The following is an 11,691-nucleotide window of genomic DNA, read 5'->3' on the forward strand; positions in this document are numbered from 1 at the left end:
CACACAACAATTTTTGGTGTCAAGGACCGCATGCTCCGGAGATTAAGAAAGGGAACTTATTCTCTTGGGGAAGTAAAATATTAAATGAAATTAATGTTTCTTTGTGTTTAATAAAACACTCTTTTAGCTGTAAGATCACACCATACAAGAATTGATTAAAAGTTGATATTCGAAAATAAGATTCAGTTACAATGCTAAGTTGGCATGTTTGTATGTTTTCCAGTTGTGGAAGGGAATTTTCAAATTCTTCGTCATATGTTTTGCTTCAGACCTATGGTCTATTTTAAATAAATTTTACTGAAACCTTTTTCTGAACTGTCATGTAATTCTCTAATGTCATCACATAGATGAATTGCTGCTTGACAATGTACATGAAAAAAATTTTGTTATTGAAAGTAATGCAATCATAAAAGCTGAACATTTCAAGAAATCAAGGTTAAGCCCCAGAAAATGATCATGCCAAGTTTTTGTTATTTCGAGAGAATGAACGAGATGTTTTGGTAGTTCCATCATAACCAGAATAGATTTGTGACTATCCAACATGTGGGAAAATATTTTTTTCAGAGATCTCTTCTTGAAGATGGGGTGAAATTTTATATGTCTTTTCACCAAAGATAATGTTCATAAAAGAAATTATTTTTTTATCATTCTCATGGAATTGTAAATATCTTTAATGCGATATGCATCAGAAGTTACCGAATCAGTAACACAAGCAAGGCACATAAAATGCTGAAGGAAATCTGTCGTTCAGTTTGTATGCCCGTAAAATTGTTAGCTTGACCATTACAATACATGTTTATTCACTATTTTGTGAATAATAGGAATAAGCATTAACAAAATAAGTGTATGTGAGATGTTCCAATAAGAGAGAAATTAGAATACATGGCAATTTAAAAAAGACCTCATTGAACAAGAAAATATGCAAAACAATGCCACCTTAAATTTTGGGGTTGACATGGCCCTTTGCATCCCGACAAAGTATGCCCCTATATTGAAAAAAAGTTGAAATGAAATATAAAAAATTCTTAGAAATTAGATTGCACGTTCATTGAATTAAGAATTTTTTAATATTTCACTGTATATAATATCTTCTAGCTAATAAATCGGCTTCACGAAGTAAACTTAATACAACTCTGAATTTAATACCATAATACTTCAAAGTTAGTTATTTTTTACTACCACAGAAAATCAATTGAAAATTCCATAGAAAAACCTGTTGGTGACAGTGCATTTTTTACTTGCCAATGGCTAATCAACAATGATTTCAGTGGTATACTGTTAAATAAAAGTTATTTTAAATCAAGGAAAAACTGTGATATGCATAAAGTTTGCATAAAAAACATGATATTAAGTATATTTAAATTAGTGCCCGATTAAGAAAATGTTTTTTAATGGGAGAAAACATATTAAGCTCAAAGATAGCATGATATTGAGCATATATAAGGCAAATTTAGTTTATTAAACATATTTAACGACAGGGATTAAAATTAGAATTATCTTCTAGAACACAATATTTAATTAAAGTGACCATATTTCCCGATTTTGACGACAGTCCCGCTTTTTGGAGGACTGTCCCGCGTCCCGCCGATTTTTAAAAATGTCCCGCTTTTTAGAAAATATCTGCATTTCTTATTTTAAATGTACTGTAAAAAATATTACCTATTATTTATTACTTATTACAGTGAATATAAAGAAATAAAAAATAACACATAAAATGCATGCAGAGTAAACTAAATTAGACGATGTAACGAGTTAGATTTACTCGGTGGGCATGTTCGGTGGTGTTCCATCATTGTCGTTACGTCTCGTCAAGGAATATGTATTTTTGGTGGTCGTGTGTGCTTAATGCATGATATAATTAAAGAAAATAAGAGTAGACAATCTCCTATAACAAAAAATATATTAAATACTAAATTACATTGCAGAGATCAACACAGAGCTCGCAACACAGTTCATGCTACCTTCGCGTACAGTTGTGTGACGAGAAGTCTGAGTGAGTAAAGATGTCGCTTTGCTGCTCCGATTAAGAACTGGATTTTACACGTGGCGCCATCTCATGAATAGAAGTTGAAGTATCTGTCGGAACGCCACAGTACTCCCCCCCAAGTACCATCGGTACGTTATAAGTACTTTGGGTTAAATTTAACCTTTCTTCCAGATCTGGTAGTTTTAGTTTGCTCTTTAACGGGATGTAAGCTTTCTTCCGGGAGTGATGTTGATGAGAAAGTTGTTGGATCTTGCATTAGAAATGCTGGTTTGAGACGATCGATTCCAATCACTGATTGTTTGCCATTGCAGATGATGGTGAAATGTTTCGGTGTTCGTTTGACAACTTTGAATGGACCATCATATGAAGGTGTTAAAGTTGGCTTAATTACATCGTTGCGCACGAATACGTGCGAAGATGTCTCAAGCGCAGGATGTACAAAATAGCTTGGCTGGTTATGCGAAGATGCTGGGGTTGGCGAGATATTGCTCATGGTCTCACGTAAACGTTGAAGGAATGTAGGAGGGTCGATAACTGGAGTAGATTCTGGGTGAAAGAATACACCTGGCAGACGGAGGGTTGCACCATATAACATTTCAGCACAAGTGCTACCAATGTCTTCTTTGAATGCTGTGCGAAGACCAAGCAAGACTAGGGGTAAGGCTTCTGTCCAGTGTGTGCTACTGTGGCACTTCAGACCTTGTTTGAGAGATCGGTGAAAGCGTTCCACCATCCCATTTCCAGATGGATGGTATGGTGTTGTGCGAATATGGCGAATGCCAAGAAGAGAGGTGAGGGATGCGAACAAGTGACATTGAAATTGTCGGCCTTGGTCAGTAGTGATGGTGGTAGGCATGCCAAATCTTGAAAGCCACTGGGAGATGAATGCTCGAGCTACAGTTTCAGCGGATATATTTTCAATAGGAACGGCTTCAGGCCATCTTGTGTACCGATCAATACAAGTGAGGAGGTAAGTGTAACCATTTGAAGGAGGCAATGGGCCAACCAAGTCCAAGTGCACATGATCAAAGCGTCTTGCTGGTAGGTTAAATTGTTGAATGGGGCTGTGAGTGTGACGGGATACTTTACACCGTTGACATCTAATACATGAACGAGTCCATTCTGTGATGTCTTGATTCATTGCTGGCCAGACAAATCTGTCTGCGATCAGCTTTTTGGTGGCACGGATTCCAGGATGTGCCAAATTGTGCAAGGCATTAAACACTTCACGTCTAAAATTGACAGGAATATAGGGACGTATTCTATTGTTCTCTATGTCACAGTAAATTTTAAGCGTTGGATCAATGTGCAGCGGTTGTAACTGAAGGGAGGTTTGTGGATTTGAGATTAGGTTCTTGAGTTCCTCATCATGCAATTGAGCTTTTGCAATTTCAGAGAAATCTGGGGTAGTGAGGTTGATATTGTTTACCCGAGACAAGGCATCAGCGACACAATTATCAGTACCAGAGACATATCTGATATCTGTACTAAACTGGGCGATGAAATCCAGATGTCGAAGCTGACGAGGAGAACATGAGTCAGAGTTTTTCCTAAAAGCGAAGGTTAATGGTCGATGATCGGTGAAAATGATGAAGTCGTGTCCTTCCAAGTTGTGCCGGAAGTATTTAACAGCACAGTACACAGCAAGTAGCTCTCTGTCATATGTGCTGTATTTCCTTTCTGCAGTAGTAAGTTTTCTGGAAAAGAATGCCATTGGGGAAAGTCCTTTAGTGGTATGGGCTTGAAGCACTGCTCCTATGGCCGTGTCAGATGCATCTACCATTATAGAGAGCTGATCACTAGGTGAGTGATAAGAAAGTGTGGCTGCATTTGCCAGATCGTGTTTGCATTGCACGAATGCTGCAGATGCAGATTCAGTCCAAGGGACAGCTCGTTGATCGTTTTTTTTTGCTATTCTTCAGAAACTCATGTAGGCAGGCTTGTGTTTTTGCGGCATTTGGCAGAAAGCGTCGGTAGAAATTTAACATTGCTAGAAAACGCTTCAGTTCAGAGATGGTTTTGGGCTGAGGTAGGTCGTTAATTGCTTTGACTCTTTCGGGTAAAGGTTTAACTCCGTTCTGGGTGATAAGACATCCAAGAAAGGAAACTGAGGGTTGACCAAGTACACATTTGGATGGATTTAGTTTTAATCCATGATCTTTAAGGCGAGTGAAAATCTGACGCAGATGTTGAAAATGTTCTTCCGCATCTGTAGATGCAACCAGGATATCATCAAAATATGGAATGCAGAAATCGAGGCCAGACAGTACTTGGTGTATGAAACGCTGAAATGTTTGGCCAGCATTGCGAAGGCCAAATGGCATATATAAGTACTCAAAGAGGCCAAATGGTGTAGTCACTGCGGTCTTGGGCACATCTTCAGCATGCACTGGGATCTGATGATATGCTCTGGCAAGATCGAGGGTAGAAAATATGTTTGTTCCATGAAAAAGATGGGTACAGTCTTGGATATGTGGGACTGGATATCTGTCAGGGACTGTGACGGCATTAAGTCGACGATAATCTCCACAAGGCCGCCAGTCACCATTAGACTTTTTAACCATGTGAAGTGGACTGGCCCATGGACTTTTAGATGGGCGAATGGTTCCCTGTGCTAGCATGAATTCAAATTCTTTGCGAGCAGCTTTTAGCATCTCTGGAGAAAGACGACGAGGCTTGGAAAATACAGGTGGGCCATGTGTTTCAATGTGATGATACACTTCTGGCTGATGAGTATGCTGCCCTGATTTGGATGGGTTTAAAATGTCAGGGAATTCTGCTAATAACCGATGAAACCGTGTGCTGCCCGATAAAACACTTATGTTGGTAGGTACGTTTGATATGTGAGAAGCTTGGCCCTGTGATGTCAGCTGAGTTGTAGCATCAATTAAGTAATTATTCTTGACATCCACTAGAAGGTGGAAATGTGTCAAGAAGTCGACACCAATAATTGCTTGAGTTACATCCGCAATAATAAAAGGCCAGTTGAAAGTCCGGCGCAAGTTTAAATCAAGTGTCAATAGTTTGGTGCCGTAGGTTGCAATTTGGGTACCATTGGCTGCATACAGTACAAGTTTTATTAAGTTGGTGAGCATTTGTTTTAGTTCTCGGGAGCACTGATATGTCAGCTCCAGTATCTACTAGAAAACATAACTGAGTTGAACGATCAGCCAGTACTATTCTGTCAATGTGGCGGACATTCTGTTGGCCAGCAGATGACCGCCCATTTAGTTTCCCGCTTGTTCAAAAGTGCATGGAGGGGCACACTTGCGAGCTTGCGCGCCAAAATTCATATGATAAAAACATATGCCACTTGTGGGTTCTTTGTACTGCGTTCGAGTATTGTGACGAGATCGATTCCTGCTTCGAGCACGAAATTTATTACGTGGGCCCTGATTTGATCGATTGTATCTCCGTGAAGCATGAAGACTGGTACAGAGTTCAGATACTTTTTTGGTCAATTCAGCCACTTTTTGTTCGAGGGATGAACTGGAAGGTGCAGCATTAGCAGCACTGACATAAGCTGGAGTAACAAGTTCATTAATTTTGTCAGCCATTGCTGCTAAACGGGTTAGATATTCACTGGAAGCAGCAAGAATTATTTGTATGTTATTAGGGAGACGCGAAAGCCATAGTGACTTCAACAAGTCGTCACTAAAATGGCTTCCTGCCAGATCACGCATTCGTGACAGCAAGTATGAAGGTCGCTGATCTCCAAGTTCAAGTCCTTGTAGTAAAGTACGTATTTTGGAAGATTCACTTTCTGAATAGATTTCAATGAGCCGCTGTTTCAGTTTGGAGTATTTATCACAATCAGGTGGTTTGAGAATTAAGTCATGCACTGAATTCAGAATATCAGACTCAATTGCTGCAACTACATGGTTGAATTTTGTAGAATCCTCACTAATGCGAGCGATAGAAAATTGTGCTTCGATCTGAGCGAACCACAATGAAGGATTATTTTTCCAGAAAGGCGGTGGCTTCACCGCAACGCGTGTGATTTGTGGCTGTGGTGGAATATCGTCAGGCATACTGATAGATAATTTTCACTTTAATTAATAAACACTTATCAGCACAAATATTGTAGCATGAGGATACACTATTGATATTTTACCATGATAACAATAAATATTTTAACCATGCAGAAAAAATTTACGTAACGATACACACACAAATAATACAGGGTCAGCAATTACACACACAAATAATATTTTACCGAAATGCATTTGAAAAGAAACCCCTATTTGAGAAAAAATGATGCGTTAATTTTGTATTGCGCACGCACAATATCACCACTTCACACTGCTAAGGCACTTTCGAAGGAAAAAGGAAATCACTCCTGTAGCACATGGGAAAACAATTCACTACTTTCGAACACTGAGAAAAGAATTTTGCCGTAGCACGTTGCACAAAAGTTACTGATGTGGCACATTTAGCGAAAATCACTGTTGTAGCACATTTGTCGTTGAATGATCGAAGAATTATTGCACGACTGGCGAAGTCAGCGGAACGGAACAGATCACATTGATGATTTGCTGAAGCTCCTTGTGATGATATGCACGACTTTGAAAAAACACAAGCAATATATATCAATACATCTAGAAATAATTGAAGGGGTACGTTGTAGCATACGTTTAATGTCCATATTCGTTGTTATTTTTAGTCAGTTCTTCAGAATGCCTTGGATGCACGTGGCTTAGGGTCGTTGAAAATCCATTGTCAGTAGCGTGCTCAGTCAAAAGGTCACCACTTTTGGTGGTCGTGTGTGCTTAATGCATGATATAATTAAAGAAAATAAGAGTAGACAATCTCCTATAACAAAAAAATATATTAAATACTAAATTACAATTTAAATTACATTGCAGAGATCAACACAGAGCTCGGAACACAGTTCATGCTACCTTCGCGTACAGTTGTGTGACGAGAAGTCTGAGTGAGTAAAGATGTCGCTTTGCTGCTCCGATTAAGAACTGGATTTTACACGTGGCGCCATCTCATGAATAGAAGTTGAAGTATCTGTCGGAACGCCACATATTGTTAACGGAGGAACAGCTAGCATTAGCTGAAGGGCTATTTGCTTTCCACACCATAAACCACAGTCAAAGTTTCAGATCAATTGATTGTATGTCGCAAATGATCAAAACATTGTACAACAAAATATTTGCATGTGCAAGGACAAAAACCGAAGCAATTATTTGTAATTTTTCCCCCCCCCCACAATATTCGTTTTCACAATTGCAGAAAGAATTAGATTAAATGCACATTTATGTCCATATATTATGATGCTTCCAACCACAAAGATTTAAAATTGTTTCCCACAATTGTTAGACTTTTTGATCCAGAAATAGGAATTAAAATTAGAATATTAGATTTTGTTTAATTGCCGGGTGAAACTTTTTTTTTTTTTTCCCAATGGCAGATTGTGAACAGTTACAGTTTTGTAACTGTTCACAATCTGCTATTGGGAAAAAAATTGTCCATTAATCTATAATTAAGGCCAGACGTGTTGGTCTTTTTATTATGGAGGTACCTAATAGGTGGCCCACCATTGCCTCCTATGAAGGGACGGACCCTGCCTTCTCCGGGATTCGAACCCAGGCCCTTCGGTATCGCAAGCAGGCTCCCCTAACCACTATATCGTCTGGGCGGCTGCCGGGTGAAATTTTATAAATAATTTTTGATTGAATAAGTGCTATTTTAAAAAAGAATAATTTTATTGTTGACACTAACGCAAATTTTGGTGGAAACGCGAGAAGAGGCATCAATAACGTTTTTACGAAACTTAACGAACGTTTGAACCAAAAAATTATTCGCGAGGTTGTGCAGCGCACATTCTACACAATAATATTCAAGCAGCATCTGCTTTACTTCCAGTGGATGTTGAAAATATTATTGCAAAAATTTATTCCTATTTTTATATATACATACTGTGCGTGTCGAAAGTTTGAAGTATTTTTGTGAAAGCGGAGAAATCGAATATAAAAGAATTATTGGTTACAACAAAACACGATGGCTAGATCTTTTACCAGCTGTAGAAAATATTTATAAAATATACGAACCATTAAAATCATACTTTTTATCACAAGATAAATGTCCAAGAATTTTACAGCTGTTTTTTGAAAATGACCCATCACAAATTTGTCTTCAGTTCAATTACAACCAAGCTATATTATTTCACAATGCTGTGAAAATTATTGAAGGGGACAGAATTTCAATTACGGAAGTGTCGAATGAAATCGATAACTTAAAAACAAAACTGCGAGAAAGAATTGATAACAATTACGTTCCTTTAGTTATCCGAAAGGACATCACTAGGTTGGAAGAAGAAGGTGCCATATTAAACGACCTGATTTTCTGAAAGAAGTCAGAAATTTTTATAATAGCTGCTTGGAAGATCTTGAAGAACGGACAGTTCAATTCGAGGATATTAAAAACTTTCATTGGGTGACATTAAAAAAGGAGATTTTATGGGAATATGTGGAAAAATCTTTTTAATATATTAGTAACCATTTTCCGAAAAATAATATTTGCGAAAATGATCTTTTTAATGACGTGTCATTGGTAAAAAAATACGTTACTGACAAAAAAAAAAAAAAAAAAATTAAATGTTGGTTGTCTGAAAATGTGGAAACAGACAAAAAATGGACGGAGTTATTCCTTCATTTTAAACAGAATACTATTCCTTATGAAAATATTTTGAAAACTGTAGAACACACGCTTTCCCTTCCAGGAACAAATGCAGCAACAGAACGTGTTTTTTCTAGTATCAATAATATATGGACAATTGAAAAAAAAAAAAAAAAAAAAAACGCAGTTGACCATTAAAACTTCAAAATCTGTATTACGCCTAAAATATAATTTGACGAATTCATGTGAGAAATTTCACGACATTTTAATAATTGATATGAATCTATTGCAAAGTATTCACTCGGATAAAAAATATAACCGTGAAAGAAAATCATAATTTTTTAAAATAAACTATTAAATTTAATTAAAAACATAATATTCAAATTATTGTTTTTTACAAATATTTTTATAGTTACCAATAGTTAATAATAAATATATTTGTGTATATTTGTAGACAAGTATATGAATGTATATAATAAAACATGTTTTGTTGAATTATTGGACTGCTTTCATAACTAAATTATAATTCTCATTTTATTCCATTTGTCACGATGAAAATGTCGTCACTTTATATTCAATGCACATAAACTATTAAAGTGACCAGGGAAAGGGGGGTGACATTAAACTTGCACTAAAAAATAAGCATCTCATTTTATTCCATTTGTCACGATGAAAATGTCGTCACTTTATATTCAATGCACATAAACTATTAAAGTGACCAGGGAAAGGGGGGTGACATTAAACTTGCACTAAAAAATAAGCATAAAATAATAAAGTTAATATTATTGGTACTTGAATGTCAGTGTTATTTGACCATTATGAAAAGTTGTCCACTCATTGGCAACTTTGAAGATCTGTGAAAAACAGCATCGTTTGACTATATTTTTGGCTCACAGATACAAATAATAATAAAATTCACAAATAATAATAAAAAGAAGTAACATGGGTTTTTAATATGACTAAAAAACTTCTGCGATAGATATTTACGTTTTTACAAATGGTGAATACGATAATAATACAGCGAAAGAGAATGGGGTTTAATTCTAGTATACGGTACACACGGGATTTGGCTACTTTTTGATGAGCAGTAAACGCTGCATTTGTGATGAGTAGTAAACCGGTAATTTTGGCGTTGGCAACAATTTTCAAAATCGTGCGAAGGGCATACTGTATAGTAGGATTTTAACGAGAATCCGCATCCGCACAGATATCGGCCAAATATCGCGCGACGTCTCCGGCTCGAGGACCAAGAAGGCACATGACTTTAGAAAATGACGGACATAGTGAAGTGGAGGTCTAAGTTGGATAAAAAGGGGGGGGTGACCATGAGTCACAATCCAAAAGGTCGAAATCGGAGGAGGATACCAAGCGAGACGCAGCAGCAAGGGACAACTGAAAGGCATTCCAGCGCTATACGATGAGACAAAGACAAAAGCATGACAAGTTAACCACACAAAAATGCATATAATACACAATATTACACAATAACATACAATTTAAAAGATAAGATAAATGGTATAATTGCAATAAAATACAAATTAAATAAGGGATGAACTAAGGTAAAATCATATATACATGAGTAAGTACAAAAACTAGGTAGGGAAGTTTGAGTCACGGGTGAGGTTGGCCGCGAGGGGTCTAATTTCTGAGTCCATTTCGAGTATTTCATAATTAAAGACATTAAGTTGACCAAGGTGAGAACAAGTCAGAGCATTCTTGAAGAAATTGTCGTTCATTCTGTGGAGAAACTTGTCCACAGTTTCGATCTGCAGCTCTTCATGGAGCAAATTATTGGAGACAAAGTAATGTGCGCGAGTAATCTGACGCAAGAACTTATTTTGAGTGATCTGTAACTTACGTAAGTCCTTCATGCGAGCCGCAGCCTAAGTAGGCAAAAAGAGGCCTGATTAATGGCAATATAAATATGACGTTTCGTCCTGAGATCTAATTTAGAGTCCGCAGCAAGCAGAGGCGTGTAGCTCTGGATAACTCTGATCACCTTTTCCCTTACATAGCTGATATGCTCCTTCCATTTGAAATCTGTGTTGTACTTGACACCAAGATAAGTGGCCTTAGTGACAAGCGGCACAACGGTGTCGAAAAGCTTGAGCTAAGCTGTGACTGGTGTCCATGCGTGCTTTTGCCTGATGATTAAAAGATTCGATTTGTCCGCATTTATCGCAATTCGCCATTTCGAACACCAGAGTTCGAGTTGAGGCATGAGTCTCTGAAGTTTTTCAATGGCGTGATTTGGGCAGAAAGACTTGGCTGCAATAGCAGTATCATTTTCGTAACAACCAACACAGTAAGTTAAGTCCACATTCATAGTGGGCAGGTCAGCAACATAAAACAGATATAACGCGGGCCTGATAATCGAGCCCTGCATTGATGCGCTTGCAATCAGAAGTGTACTTTCCAAGCTGCACAAAAAAACTTTCTTCTCTTGAGAAAAGAGCGTATGAGATATCTGCTGAACTGGAACCCGATTAGTTTGAAGATAAGCCCTTCATGCCAGACGCGGTCGAATGCCTTCGCTACGTCCAGCATGAGTAAGGCTACTTTCTGTTTGTTATGCAAGACGCCCCCAATAAACTCATTGAGACGCATAAGCTGCTTAGTGGTAGAAAGGGCCTTCCGAAATCCGAACTGTTCCAAGGGTAACTTCTCAAGGTACTGCTTCGTTCTGCTTGGAATCAATCTCTCTAGAATCTTGCCCATGCTGGGCAGCAAGCTTATAGGCCTTTCGGCTTAGTCTGGTCTTTTCCAGGCTTTGGTATGACAATCATTTTAGCATTCTTCCACTGCCTGGGGAAGCAGCTGTTGTAAAGACATGCATTTAATATACCGGTGATGATTCCAGGAGGAAGCCACTTGAGTGCAACGTTATTAAGTATTGTCGAATCTGGGCGCTTTTCTGTTCCTTAACTTGCTGGTGATATCCGTAATCTCGCTGGGAAAAGTGAGTTCATGAGAATTTTGAGTATTGAGGGATTTTAACCAGTCATTTACACAATGTCTGACATCATATACAAAATTGTAGTCACATGGACTACTATTAGGATAGAACTGCTTTTCAT

Source organism: Stegodyphus dumicola, chromosome X2 (assembly GCF_044657685.1).
Source record: "Stegodyphus dumicola isolate Sdum_Otavi_A_Nest chromosome X2, ASM4465768v1".
NCBI classification, from domain to species: domain Eukaryota; kingdom Metazoa; phylum Arthropoda; class Arachnida; order Araneae; family Eresidae; genus Stegodyphus; species Stegodyphus dumicola.